The following is a 16,004-nucleotide window of genomic DNA, read 5'->3' as shown; positions in this document are numbered from 1 at the left end:
CATTAGATGAAAACCTGATTAGATTCAAGCTAATATCTTTCAACTGTTATATCGAAAACTTAGCTTGTTACACACAACTGAAATGCATGATTTTAGGTTTTTGTAACCATACCCAAACATGTACATTTGTTGGTTCAACATTAGTTAACCAAATGGTTAGCCACATGAGCACTTTCATATCAACCATATTCTTCTTTACCATAACTAGTTCAAATGACTCAAATGAACTAGTTAGAGAGTTGTTCAATTGCTTAGATCTTATAGAAGTATACAAGACATAATCGAAGCAAAAACGATTTGATTTAATCTTTTCATGAACTTTATAGCCATGGTTTGTAAACTTGCATTCCTTAGTTTATATAAGTATAAGTTCATGAATAATCGTTTTTAGAAAATAACCAACCTAAGTACGCGGAATAAGTTCGTAAATGGTTTACAAACTCCAGCAGATTTTCTCGGGACGAGAACCTCTGACAGTTCGCGGACTGGGTTCGCGGACTCTGTTCCGGTTTTCCTGATCAACAAAGTACACATACTTTGGTTAAAGGAATAAGGACTTATGCATATATGTGTTACCACACAATGCTTATATCCAACAATGGTTATATAATCTAAACTCTCATTAAAATTTAAATTCAGGCCCAAAATTATTAAAATGATTTATCTCAACAGTTACGCGTACTTATGGTATGTGTATCTACAAGTTACACATGCATATAAATATTTATCTCAACAGTTACACGTTCAGTTGTTATTGAAAAAATAATTTCATTTACAATAATTTCTTTGTTTATCAGTTGCATATGGGCATGCAATGACTACAACAATTTCTGTGAGATTGAAAACATGAGGGCAAAGACAAAATGATTGTCGTTTTTAGTTAACCAATCATCTGGGTATGCTCCTAATGCTCCAAAGATATACCTGCAACAGTATCAGGAGGGTCGAAAAGGTTATCAGCTGAATAGCAAAACAAAACGCACAAGAATCTAAATATTCATTTTTTGGCTGGAAAACCATAATAACTGAGTTAATAAATTACACACCAACTAACCAATGTCAAGAATGACAATACGAAAACTGCGGGGAAAAAAATCCTAGCAACCTGTTTGAGACATGCAAATAATGAGAATAGTAAAGGAACATAATTACAATTACAGCACTACTTCAATATTGTTTGAAGATAAAGCAAAAAAATTTAGCATGAGACATTTCATAGATTAAATATGTATAAAAGTAAGCACCATAAGTAACTGTTTCATTGATACTTACAAAATCAACAAATTTCTGAACAGGATCTTTGAACATTTGGGCTGTCTCAACTAGACAAATAATCTGGCTCAAAACAATGTTGACTAGCATGTGTAACTACCAACTACACATCCTATTAGCATATGTAACTAGTAGCTACACATCCATATAGCATTCGTAAATTCTGAAGGCTCGTGTACCTGGCACATGCTATTTACATGTAATCTTATTATACAATTTACAGTGTCATCCAATCTGCATGATATCTCATTCCGTAAGAGCTTGCACAAACAAAAACGTAGACTTTTTATCCTATCCAATTAGCATGTGTATCTATAAGATACACATATGGTTAGCATTTGTAACTAGTAGCTACACATCCATTTAGATTGTGTAACTAGAAGCTACACAACTAATTAGCATGTGTAACTAGTAGTTACACGCCCAATTAGCTTGCCAAGTTAGTGAATTTCGTCAAATAAAGTTCAGAAGATTTGAGATGTTTCAATCAAAGATAAGCATATTGCATCAATTTTGACCTAAGAGTATTCATGAGAATATATAAGAGTTAAGATACTTTTAAAGAGATAAGATACTTATATTCGATGTGATTCGTTATGTAACCACAGATGTTGATGAGATTATTAGTCGTTATATTAATATAAGTATTTATTGCATATCGACAAAGTCGTCATCACTAATGGATGTTCTGTTGAGAACATAAACTGATATGGCAGAAAAAAATCCTACCTCAAGTATTTGATGTACTCTTCAGTTTTTAAGGTGCCAAATTCTGGTTGTACAAGAGCAACAACAACTAAAACCAGTTCGAACACTGTGTTAACTTGTTGACCCAAAATGCAGAAGAGAAAAGAAAAATAAATTCAACTTGTTAAATAATGATAACTCAAGGAAAAGTCAAGCAGACTGCTGAACAATACTAAGGAAGATCTTAATTCTTACATTGAAATATTTTTAATTAATGTTAGACCATCGATATGGGCATAAATTGCTAGACCGTCGATAAGGACATCAACTACGAACCACAAAACTCCAAGTAAGTAAATTTACATTATTTTCCTTTTGAAATGTATAATTTAAGAGAAGAATCATCTATGCATGGAAGATATACATCACTAAATACATGTGTAATCAACAATTACACATCCAACATGCAAGTGTAACCAACAATTACACATCCTAAAAGCATGTGTAACTAGCAGATACACATGCTAGAAAGCATGTGTAACTAGTAGATACACATGCTTATAGCCACACAATTTCATCAAAAGAGATTTAAGATACCAGAAAGGCTTTAGAAAGCGGACCCATTCCGTCCAAAGTTCAACCCTGCACAGACAAAAAAAAACAATGGCATAAGTACCAAAAGATACCAATTGAAGAGGTAAAAATTACTGGAAATACAATCAGAAGATGTTTTAATGATACTTGAAAGTTGAAAAGAACTTTTCTAGTGGTTTTGAAACATTGGATGGTATTCTCTATATTTTCTAATCTCGGTGTAAGCATGAGTTAGACCAATGACTAAATGAATGATTGCGCAACATATGCCAAAGTATATCTGCAAGGAGTTTTAGATTGCTTGCCTTTGTGTCAGTGAACTTAATAAAGAAGCGAGATTTGGACACAGAGATCTTGTCTTCGAGAATTGATGCATTCAGTTTCTTGTTTACATCGGCATTAAGACCTGCAATAGATGTTAGCATACCAAAAGCGTTGTTCTCTTCACTCCTACCGAATAATATAGGGACTGATCCTTTTAGTAGAACCATAACATACTGAAAATTAACATAAAAACCTCAGTTGGCAAACATGGAAAAAGTTCGAAAGACAAGGCAAGTCCACTAATACGAAACTTAATGCAAAAATATGTAAGAAAATGCAATATATAGAATATAGACATTATACCCCAGCATGTGTAACTAGCGGTTACACATCCATATAGCTTGTGTAATTACTAGTTACACATACATATAACTATTGAAATACATTCAAAAAAAAGTAAAATTATGAGTTGTAACGTTCATACCATCTGGATGAGGCTCAATAATCCTCAAAGGAAACTCAATATTTTGTATGGCTACAACAGCCTCGAATCTACAACATCCGACTAGATTCTCAATTTCAAAGCTTAGCGTTAATAATAAGATTCACCAAAAAAGCATGGAATATAACAGAAAGTACAATTACAAGGACATTGATTATTATTTCACTTCACACCATGAGTATTTGGATATTGAAAATGGAACTGAGCAGTACACGTCCTAGTGGTATCAATACAACTATCAAAGATGAACTAAAGAGGAGAAACATTATCCATGCCAGAAAGACCAACAACACAAGACGAAGTACAAAGCCATAACTACCTAAGAGGTAAGATATACATTAGGAAATACGAAAACTTCATACATATGGAATATATAACAATGTCAGTTACCTATGAGGTAATATATACAACATTCACAGGGGATATCAAATAGTTACCAAGTGAAATATGGGTTTGAGACGTAGTAAGCCTTACCAGATGAATAATCCGGAATTTACACATTTACTCACGGAGGATCTGGACATTGTGCAATTAATGATGCAGTTGCAAAGGAATTCTTCATTAGTATAAGCTGAAGATGCAGTTGCAAATAATACTCTTATGCATTCAAATATCCTTGTAACCTATGATTTACTATAACTATAGAAATTTTCCTTCATCATCATCAGGAACCTTGAGAACTGATTCTGAAATAACAAAGGAATTCTTCATTAGTTATAGTAAATCATAGGTTGGAAACCTTCTGTTTTCTTTATAAATATATGAAACACCAAATGCATATCAAATTCATTAGGTCGAAATTCAAAAGAACATCAAATGCGAAAAAATTTGATAGTTAATAGAGATTAAGTTGCGTTGATTACAAACCTAGAATTTGATTTTCAATCAGGAAAGTTTTATTATTATTAGGTGCATCTTCATTAGTTGTTGTAAAAGCTGAAGATGAATGACGACGATTTCATATCTGTTGTGGTTGAAGATCTTCTTAACTCCATTGTTAAACCTGCACAATAAGCAATCATTAAGGTTAAAACACACATGAGAAACAACAAAGAAGAAGAAATTACAACTTAAAAGAACCGTGAAGAATATGAAAGAAGAAATTGATGAGATGAAACAATAACCAGTTATAGAAGATTTCTGAGTAGATGAGAGACAAAGAAGATCCGACGAAGCTGTAATTTCAGATTCAATATGAAATTCTAGAGTTAAATTTTTTTTAGATCCAGAAGGAAAAACCAAAATGTTCAAAAAAAAAGTGAAATCACTTGATTCAAGACAAATCCGGTTCTTCTTCTTCTATGCTTGAATCAATCAATACAAAACTTAAAACCTAATCGAACAAAGAAAGACAGAAACCTAACCTGAAATAACTAGGAACCAACTCAAACCTAGATTCAAATCAATCGATTGAGTGAATGATTTGAGTTTGTAGATTAATTGATCTTTAGCAGTATAATATATTGAAACAAATCGATTAGATCCTCTAAATCGATTGCACGTAGAAGAAAAAAAAAACTCTTGGAGCTCTGAAGTTTCTGAAGGAGAAAAAAAAATGAATCTGATTTTCTGATGTCGTTTCTAATATAACCAGGTATATATGTGAGGGTTAGTTTTGGTACTTTAGTTCTTTTTTATGACGTCATCGACCAAGGAAAATTCAAAATCAAGCCCAAAATTAAAAGTTTTGGGCCTAGAAATAACAAAATCTGAAAGTATGATCCATTTAGTGGGGCTTCTATATATTGAACCCATATAGAAGGGGGGTTATAGTATGTGAAAACTACGGTGAGACCCGTTCTCCCAAATTTTTCCACTGAGAAACCCATGGACAGAAAACTTCGGACGCGCCCCCATTTTCACACAAAAAATTATTCTAAAACCCATAATATAAAAAATTCCGTTTTTCTCTTTTATAAAGGAAAAACTATTTCTTCAATTCATTTTCTTCTTCTTCCCAACTGTAAATCTTCATCGAGAAGAACGATTATTTGATGGAGTTACTGCTATGAAGATTTGAAATCTCCACTTTACTCATTTTCATTTTCATTTCTTTTCTATTCCAGACACAATCTATGTGTCCTTTCTTCATCTTCATCTTCTCCGTCTCCATCTTCATCTTCTTTTCTCTGTAAATTTCTAGATCTGAAAATGATTTTGGTTCGATTACGTCCTGATACATATGCTGGTTCGATTGAGAAACATACACAGAGTCTGTGGGTTTATGAAGGATCTGAGATGGTTTACATACCGATGAGTCACGTGCCGGGATTGTATAAGATTTTCGATGAGATCTTAGTGAACGTTGCTGATAATAAATAAAGAGATCCGAAGATGGGTGAGGTGAGGGTTGATATTGATGTTGAAGGGAATACTATTAGTGTATATAATGACCTACCATTCTTAGGTGAAACTTGGGATTCAACTAAGAAACTATGGAAACTTGGTATTAGTTTTTGGTACAAAAACTTGGGATTCAACTTTCTTTGAATGGGAGAAGGTAAAGAAGCATAGAAAGGGAGTTCGACAACCTACTACTACTGATGATACCACCTGTGAGTAACATTTCTCCCTTTTTCATCTTGTTCTTCGTTTCGTTTGCTTACATTTTGTTTAAATTATGATGAAAATTGACAAATTTCATAAATTATGATGATTAAATGACATATTTCGTAGATTCATCTATTTGTAATTTAGGAATTCCAAAATTATTAGTTTGATTTGTAGAAAGGAAGAGTAAGAATCATTGCATTGTCTAACTAATTGGTAATTTTGTATATGAATTAGCTCGGCTTCTTATTGATTAATCAATTCAATGATTTTTCGTTGCAGATCTACTGCCAGCGATTTTATATGAATATGGTCGGAATTCAGCCGGATTTGTTTACATTAAGCATTCTGATTAACTGTTATTGTAAGTTAGGTGATGTTGATTGTGGATTTTGTGTGTTTGGTGAAATGATTAAGAGGGGTTATATGTGGAACTGTTATATGTGGGCTTTGTAGAATTTGGGAAGTTGATCTTGATCTAGAGTTGCATAGAAATATGGTGAAATGGAAATGCAGTCCTAAGTTGATCACTTATAATTTGTTGATACATGGATTTTGTAATGTTGGCCGGGTAAGTGAAGCAATGAGAGTCTTTGATGAGATGTTGAGTCGAGGAATTTCAGCCGATGTTGTCACTTATACATGTTTAATTCATGCTTTGTGTCAATATGGTTTTTTAATGAAAACCAGAGAGTATTTTGAACAAATGGTGGGTATAGGGATATCACCTGACATAGTAACGTTCACTGTATTAATATATTCTTATTGTAAAGCAGGGAGCCTACTGTAGTAACTTATAATTCGATGATTAATGGGTACTGCATGAATGACATATTGGATGAATCTATTCAAGTCTTCCATGAAATGCAAGAAAAGGGTTTGGAACCCAATGATGGTGTTGTTGTTGGTTTGCAATGGGTGTGTGCATAATGGGTGTTTGCAGGTGGAGTAGTGGATGCATAACCTGTTATCTAGCTATGAGAATGGATGCATAACCTGTTATGCAGCTATGAAAAAAGATGCACAACCTGTTATGCATCTTGAAAAGTTGTTGCGTAACTTGTTATGCAGTCCAAAAAATGTTTGCATAACACATTATGCATCAACTTTTTTGTTATTGTTGAAACCAACGAAAACAAAGACTGCATAACTTGTCATGCACCTACAATAATATCTGCATAACATGTTATGCATTCATGAAAATGGATACATAACCTATTATGCATCCGAAAATATGGTTGCATAATGCATTATGCATCGATTTTATCCGTATACACTAAAATCAACCAAAACAATGGCTACATAACCTGTTATAGATGCATAACTTGTTATGCAGTTGAGAAAATGGTTGCATAATTCGTTATGCGTCCGCTTTTTCTATTGGATTCAGGCATATACATCGTTTTAGTGGCTGCATAACCAAAATACTTGACGCATGAACAAAAATATGTTTGCATAACTTGTTATGCATCTTTTGTTGTTTATGCATATTGTGTTATGCATCTTTTTTGGAGGCTGGATAACGAATATGTAGTCAGTTTTCGAAATTTTTCCCTAAAACGATGATCACCTTCGTTTTTTCCGTGAGTTTTTTTTGTTTTTTGATATTGTTGTTTGTGCTCGTTGCATAGATCTCTTTAAAAGCTTTCCAACGATATAAATTTTTTTAAAGTCCAAGGCGCGTTTTTTTAGATATGTTATATCCAAGTTGCGTTGCCAATTATGCCCCTGAAAAATTAGGATGCATAACGAGTTATCCCTGAAAAAATATTATGCATAACCCATCATGCGGATGCATAATCCGTCATGCAGACATTTTTTATAATTTCATATAATTATGGGTGTCACGGTACCCAAAATTAATTGTGGGCCTGACAATGAGAATATTATTTTTTTGGAGTCTCCCCCTAATTTTCCCCTATAGTATTTTTCACAATATAAAATTAGTAGTAAATTGGATTGGATATTTGGATGCGGATGAGGTGAAAACCGGTCCATACCATCCCATGCTCACCCCTAACGATGCACGTCTCCATTGTGCACTCGCACAAGTGTTCAACATTGAAAGCGAGGGGCATGGATGGAAATAAAAGTAAAAGGCTTCGAGAAGTGAATTCATTCCTCCTCCTCGTTTTTTTATTTCTGAGAAAATCAAGTAATTTTGGTGGAAATTTTCTTTTCTTTCTGTAGTAGCATAAAATCACATACTACATCCAAGGGTATAAACTACTTAATTAAACCAAGTGAAGATGCATAAACAAACATGAACACAAAGATATACGTGGTTAGGCATGATTACCTACGTCCACGGGGTGAAAGGGATGATTGATATTACTTCAAGTTTGGTTACAAGTGATGATCTTTCTCAACAATGGTTTCTTTCTCTCTAACTCTCTAAGTGTGGTCTTTCTCTCACTTACAACATGCCCTCTACTCTCTACAAGCCCTTATATTTATAGGCTAAGACTAGGATACAACGAAGTTACACTGTAAGTCATGGTCCATCTATCTTGTTGTTTCTCCTTGGGCCTATCTTGATGTTCCTCCGACTTGTTGGTTGGATAGATGTGGTTCAGGTCCCCGATGGCTTTGCACCCGAGGTCGATCCCTTGATGTGGTTTGGACCGATGTCGCCCTCTTCTTTCTCGCCGCTTTATTTTGACTTGCTTCCTTGGCTTGACCGAGTGCCTTCTGGTCTTCTGTCAGCTTTTTCAGGTGATGGGAGACTTGTCACATCCGACAGCTAGGTGGTTGTCACACTCGGCCCACGTGATATCTCTTTCTTCGTGCATGTTATAGTTATTCAGTGCTTCTTCTCCTTTGTTTCCTGGTGAATCCTAGTTTAGGATTTTTCCACCTAGCCCTGTGGATTATTTACACCTACATTTATGCCCCTTATTCCGCTCGTGTGCCTGACACGAGGGGAAGAAAATCGTTCGACTTCCCACGTTCCTAGCCATGCCATGGATCCCGCCATGCAGTTCCCCACTAAACTTCCTTTATGACCTGTAACCGCTGCTATCGGTCATGATGCTTTCGAGTATAAATTCTGCGGCTTCTGGTTCTAACCATCATTTGTGTTTTCCTGAAAAATCAAGGGCCTCTCTCTTCGTGCGACCCTACGTCTTCCTTGCTGCCATTAATTCTAGTGACCCTTCTCCATTTTTGTTTTTTGGTTCTTGAATTGATAGTGATTGCTGTGGTTGGTTCATTTTCTTCGTCGTCCTTCTCCCTGTTCGATTTTGGGTTTCGAGTTCTCCTTTTTGTTCTGCAATGGCAACTTCTTCTCCATCTATGACTGAAAAGAGGTGCGTGAGTGATACTTTTTCCGATAGTGATGTCGTTTCGCTTGATTCTTTGTTTTTGCTTGATAGTCCTTCCCATCATGATTATCGTGCTATGAAATCCATTTTCCCTGATAGCTTTCCTTCGTTTCCATGCAGGGTTGACAAGAAAGTTTCCAAGGAACTGTCTGATGATGAGTTCATTAATCAATTGAAGGAAGAATTCGGTCTTCAGAACTATGAGGTGACTCTTGTCTCGGGCCAGACGGGTGTACTGAGGAAAGCCGATGTCGACAAATACGAATAGTCGTCCGAGGCGGTTATTATTACTAGGGGAAAGCTCGAGCTTGGTCTTCGTCTTCCGTTGTATGATCCTGAAAGGGAACCTTCTACTGCGAGGTGTTGTCGCAGCTTTGTCCACCTCGAGGTTTGACTCAGTGGAACAGAAACACTTATCGCCTGATGAACGAATGGAAGAGGCGAGGCGATGGTCACTGTACTGAGGCAGAGTGGTCGAACTACAAACCGTCCGATGCTCCTGAATACACTTCTGTCATTTTCGTTGCTAATTATCGGAGCGGAACTGCTACCAATGGTGATCTTGCTGGATTCGCCGCTATCCCTCATCGCCTGAAGGCTCTTCCCGGTGGTGTTGCTAGGCTAATGTTGGATGCCGATCCTATTGGTGAAGGTTCTAACAAGCGTGCACGTCATACGAACGACCCCTACTGGGACCGAGTTCCACTCCTTGTCCGTGGTCAAATTTTGCACGGTAGTTTTCCTCCCCCGGAGCTTCCCATCGAGCCTTATCCTTTCTGGGTTATTAATGATGATAAGGTATGTTGATTTTCCTCAGTTTTCTTTGGTCCGTGTTGTATTGGCTCGAGGTATTGATTATCTTTTTCTTGCCATAGGTTAAGTCTCAAAGCGAGCCGGTTAAGGCGGCTCTAGTTTCTAAGAAGAGGAGTGCTAGCACAAAGGTCGAGGAGGATCAGGGGAAGGTAACAAACACACAACTTTAATCCTAAGTACATGTACTTGCCCATGTTTTTTGCCTTCACGTGGTCTGACGTAGAGCCTTGTGCAGAAAATACCTAGGTACAAGGATGAAAATGCTGGAGGGTCCGAGGTTCAAGAGGGTGAGGATTTTGACGATCGGCGTCCCATATCTCATTTTTTGAAGAGGTCGCTGAAAAATCACTCTGATGTCTCGTCTGCAATTGTAGGTAGTGAGGCTCAGGTTGAGGAGAAGATCCCCAGGCCTAATCCTCCTCGGGGTAGATCAGTTACGAAGGCTGTAACGCCGAAAGACTCGGATATTGTGATCGAGATTCCCGATCAAGACGATGAGGACGATATCTTCGGCGATGAAGATGAGGCTAAGGGAGATGGTGATGTTGTTGTTGTGGTTTCTGGCTTGCAGTCTGGCGAGCATGGGCCGACTGAAACACCTGTGTTGGATAAGATTACTACTGTTGAGACTTAGGTGTTGCAGATATTTCCCCATAATACCTCTAGGTCATCATCAAGCGTCCGGACTTCGTTTACCATTTCGGGCCCTGTTTGCAACTCGCTTGGTGCACTAACTTCTGTGAACTTTGGTTCCTACACCGATGAGCAGATGATCGCCGCAGTGCCCCAGTACGGCGATATCTCGTACACCTTTGACACTATGGTAAGTAACTTTCTTATGTCCGCATTATTTTCGTCGGACCTTGCTGACACGCTTTTTCTTGGACGGTAAATCCCTTAGGCTATGAATCGGGCAAGGTTGGAGGCTTCCCTTCAGCGAAAGGAGGTTCAGCAATTTGAGGCTGTCAAACTTAAGTGGTAGCAGGAGAAGGAGCGATCTCGCGAGCTAGAGCTCAAGCTTGTTGCCGCTCAAGGTATGTGGTTGAAAACTTATAGTTAATGCTTGAGTTCATCGTGTCAAAATCCTGAGTCTAGTGTTATCCTTTTAGCCGAGATAGCTAGTATAGATCTAGACGCTGCTTCGGAATATGGCCTTATGAAGAGAAAATGGGATATTGAAAAATATCACTTGAAAAATCTGCTACAACGAATATCTAATAAGGATGGCAAGATAGATCTTCAGGAAGATGAGATCAGGCGGCTTCAGGAAGAACTGGAGCGATGCCGGATATTCGAGTATGTCCCTGAGGAGATGGACAATCTTCGTTTCCACCTTGGTAATTTTCAAAGGATCGCTGCTGACAAAACATTATTGGCCGATAACTTGGAAAGTCAGAATCATTCTCTAAGGCTTCAGAACCGAGATTTGCATGTGGATCGGCAACGAATATTGAAGGAGAAGATTGTGGTCGAGCGGTTAAGTCAGGAATCGTGTGAGAGGGTCAAGGGTTTCGAAAAATTATCCCAAGACTTAGAGTGGTCACAAGCTCAGTTGTCGGCCCTTCAAGTAACCCATAACCGTCAGAAGGCCGAATGGAATGATCATAGTAAGTATTGCCCCACCAACGAATTCAACGAGAAATATTACAACGAATTAACTTAAAAACTTTCCAAGGCCGAGGATGAGTTAGCTAAATATGTGGAGTCGCTAGAAATTGTGCTACCAACCCTTTCAGGTCTCTTGAGAGCATGTCGGATTGATTTTGGGATTAGGACGATTTGTAGCTCTTTTGTTTCCCCATGTTGTTTTAGTACCCCTGGGCTAATCGTGTTGTTTTTGTGGTATTGCAGTTGAACAAGGCCGAGTCTGTGATCTGGAGCAGAAAGTCCATGGTCTGGGGAAGGAGGTTGAGAACCTGCAGAAGAGCGAGGCCGATATGAAGGCGAAGGTCGTGACTGCCAAGGCGGATTCTCAGCAGCTGAGCCAACAGATCGACAATGAAAGGATCGCCCACAAGGCCGAGCTCACCGAGAAGATTACTGTTGGTGTCAACCAGTACATCGATAAGAAACATCGCGAGGTCGCTCTGAGGAAGGGAGGATCCAAATCTGCTCCAACTCAAGAGTGATTCTGCGTTTTGTGGTGATGCATCACTAATTTCCCTTGATCTCGGGTTGTAATTCTCTTAACACTTGACCCTTTTCCTTGACTGTTTATTTTATGGGGTGTTGCGTCGCCGAGTTCATGGTTGTTTCTTTTCTTGATACTTTAGACTTCTTATTTTAAGTTTTGTAGGTTGTTATTTCGCTGTTCGCATTTCCTTCCTGGATTTCATATATTCGTGACATGAGTTAGTATTAAAAACCATTTTTGTCGAACACACTCGATAAGGAGGGTCATCGGGCCCGATGCCATGTCCTGACCGAGGTATCTCATCACTATCTCTTAGATTCAGTGGAAGTGTGATAGTCGTTCCTAAATGCTAGGTTCGATAATCCCGAGTGGTTATCGTCCAACCAACTCGGTCAAGTGGTCACGGCCACTTGAGATGGGGGTAACCTTTCAAGTGTAAGTAGGTTACCTAGTTGAGAAGAACTCGTATCTTAACAACCTTTGGTAACTTGTACCCAACCACCAGGACCCTCAGGCTACCTCGGCACTTTCACCCTGCCACTTCCCCGAGTATCGAATAGCCAGTCGACTGTAAGTCACCGCGGCGCTTGCACACTTCCACTGCCCCGAGTACGAATGACCATTCGAGTGTAAGTCACCTCGGCACTTTTACACTGCCATTGCCCCGAGTTAGAATGACCATGTGAGTGTAAGTCACATCGGCACTTGCACACTGCCATTGCCCCGATTTCGAATGACCATTAGTCGCTCATGCCATGTGGCCTACCCCTCGCGGTTTTAAGGAAATAAATGACAAGCTTTCGTACCTGTTTCCGTGCACCTCTTCATGGGTGATACAACTTCAAGTGCTGAGCGTTCCATGGCCTTGGTTCAGGTGTTTCTTCCGGCTTTAGGATTTTATATGCTCCCTCGCCCACTTTTGACACGATTGTATAAGGTCCTCCCCATCTCGCCGCCAGTTTCCCTCCTTTCTTTTCACGTTCATAGATTGGCAACTCTTTTAATACTAATTGGTCGGGCTTGAACTCTCTTGGTCGAACCCATTTGTTGTATTCCCTTTGTATCCTCCTTTGATAGTTTTCCATCTTTTGTAGTTCCATTTCACGTGTTTCCTCCAGGTCATCGAGCTTGGATAGGATTAGGTCGGCTGAGATGTTTCGTCTCCATGCCTCGGTCCTTGTAGTGGGTATCATCGCCTCGGTTGGTAATATGGCTTCCGTCCCATAAGTGAGCATGAAAGGTGACAATCCAGTTGCCTCCCTACGAGTGGTTCTGTAATCCCATAGAACATTGTAAATTTCTTCACACCACTCTCCATACTCTCCGTCCAGCTTTTTCTTTAAGTTGTCGGCAATGGTCTTGTTTGTAATCTCGGCCTTCCCATTACTTTGGGGATAAATGGGAGTAGCCTTTCTCTTTCGAATGTTATAAGTGTTAAATAACAAGTCAATATTTTTTCCCTGGAGTTTCTTTCCGTTGTCCGAGACGATTGCTGCTGGTATACCAAAACGGCATATGATGTGCTCCCAAATGAACCTGAAGACGTCCTTGTCTCGGATGTGCTTTAATGGTGCTGCTTCTACCCACTTGGTAAACTAGTCTGTGGCCACAATTAAGTACTTCCTTTGCCCCGATCCGACATGCAATGGCCCTACAATGTCGATCCACCACTTGGAGAAGGGCCATGGACTGATCACCGAGTTTGAGTCCACTGCCGGCGAGCGTATTTTCTTACCAAATATTTGACATTCCTCACAAACAAGAGCCATCTTCTTCGCATCGTCGTTCATATATGGCCAGAAGTATCCCATTATTTTCTCCCTAACCGATAAGCTCTGAACATAACTGTGATTCCCTGCGCGCCATAATGTAGTTCGTTCAAGATTGACTGCCCTTCTTCTTTACTCAAGCATCTCAAGAGCGGCCCTAAGTAGGATTTTCTTTATAGAATGCCATCCATTAATTCGTAGGCGACCGATTTACTCTTGATTTTGTTGATTTCGGGTCGGCCTTTGGGTAGCTCGTCGGTCTCTAAGTATGGATGAATCGGCTTACGCCAATCGCATTCCATGTACCTATCGGCCGTGTTAACTGCCACATAGGCTTTTACTTCCGGTATCTCTGGTATCGAGGGTGTAAGAATTCTCATGACATGAATGCCATCGATGCTTGGATCTATCAACATAGATGCGATGTACGACAAGGCATCGGCGTGCCGATTATACTTTCTGCATATATGTCGAAATTTGATGCTGGGGATTTGGTCGATATAAAATTGGGCGAGTTCCCAATATCTTGGTAATACTGGGTCGTGAGTATCATATAGTCCAGTTATTTGACGAATCACCAGTTGTGAGTCACTAGTCACCCTGACATATTGTATCCCCATCTCGACGAGCAATCTTAGGGCATGGATGACGCCCTCGTATATTTGTCGCCTTAAACTCCAATATGAATGAGTGAACTATCTTCTTTCCATTTTGTGTTGTAAAGACTAACCCGAGGCCCGATCCATCTTTTTTATATGCCCCATCGACAAATACCTCTCACCGTGTCGGGATGCTTGTTTCCAGAAAATCGGCCGGATCCTCTCGATCTTCCTCCATACCTGGTATATCCTCCACTTCGTCTTCGTCGCTCAATGGAAAATCGGCCAGAAAATCTGCTAACACTTGTGCTTTTACGACCGTTCGCATTTCATAGAAGATATTAAATTGCTTTATTTGAGCCCCCCACTTGGATATCCTTACAGATCGCCCCGCATTATCCAGCACTGCTTCAATGGGCGACTTCGTTAGTACCCGAACCCGATGGGCCTGAAAATAGGTTCTTAGTTTCTGAGTAGTGAATGCTAGTGCCAAAACCATTTGTTCGATTCGCGTGTAGTTATTTTCGTCCGGGCTCAATGTTTTGCTAATAAAATAAACAGGCTTCTCTTCCTTTCCTTCACTCTTAACCAAAACTGCGCTGATGGAATAGGAAGTCTCCCCCTGGTACAGAGTGAGGACTTCATTGGGCTCGGGTCTCCGTAACACGGGGAGGCTCGCGAGGTGTAGTTTGATGTTTTGAAAGGCCTCCTCGCAATCATCCGTCCATTTGAATTTCTCGCCCTTTTTTAGGGTACCAAAAAAGTTATTACATCTGTCCGATGACCGGAATACGAATTGCCCCAACGCTGCCAGGTTTCCATTTAAATTTTGCACATCTTTTACCGTCGCCGGTGAGGGAATTTCGAGGATGGCCCTTACCTTTTCGGGATCCGCCTCTATACCCTTGGGAGTGATGATATACCCTAGGAATTTACCCGATGTGACCCAGAAGTCACACTTTGATGGATTAACTTTTATCTTGAACCTCTTCATCGTTTGAAAGGTCTCCTGGAGGTCTTGGAGGTCGTTTTTTGCCAGCCGACTCTTTATCAACATGTCGTCGACATACACTTTGATGGCATCATGGATCCTGTCTTCGAAGATATCCCCTACTAGCCTCTGGTATGTGGCGCCCGCGTTTTTCAACCCGAACAACATCTTTGTGTAACAATACAAACCCCTAGGTGTAAAGAAAGAAGTGTGTTCCTGATCCTCGGGGGCCAGAGGGATCTGGTTATACCCTGAGTATCCGTCTATCAGTGTTATCGCCTCATGCCCTACTATATACTCCCTTCGTTCCATTTTACTTGATATTTTAGGGGTTTTTTATGTTCCAAAATAGATGAGTGTTTAGATATTTTTCTCAAATTCTCACTAATTTACCCTTGCTTTGGAATCATTACCATACCATTAATTTTCATTGAAATCAGTAAATGGGTAATTAATCTAATTTTTTAAATCCACTCCATGGAGGATAAGTACTCTATCCCAAGTAA

At 39.3% G+C, this 16,004-nt stretch overlaps 1 long non-coding RNA gene across 1 annotated transcript; it reads left to right on the top strand.

Annotated features, from left to right (window-relative positions):
* Positions 1–5,220: 5,220 nt before the first annotated feature.
* LOC113334172 lies at positions 5,221–6,701 on the top strand. The gene is made up of 2 exons (XR_003352589.1): positions 5,221–5,874; positions 6,152–6,701. It is a non-coding gene; the product is annotated as an uncharacterized LOC113334172 (long non-coding RNA).
* Positions 6,702–16,004: the final 9,303 nt, after the last annotated feature.

This window comes from Papaver somniferum, unplaced genomic scaffold (genome assembly GCF_003573695.1).
Source record: "Papaver somniferum cultivar HN1 unplaced genomic scaffold, ASM357369v1 unplaced-scaffold_135, whole genome shotgun sequence".
Taxonomy (NCBI): Eukaryota; Viridiplantae; Streptophyta; class Magnoliopsida; order Ranunculales; family Papaveraceae; genus Papaver; species Papaver somniferum.
This window is presented reverse-complemented; position numbering and strand designations above follow the sequence as displayed.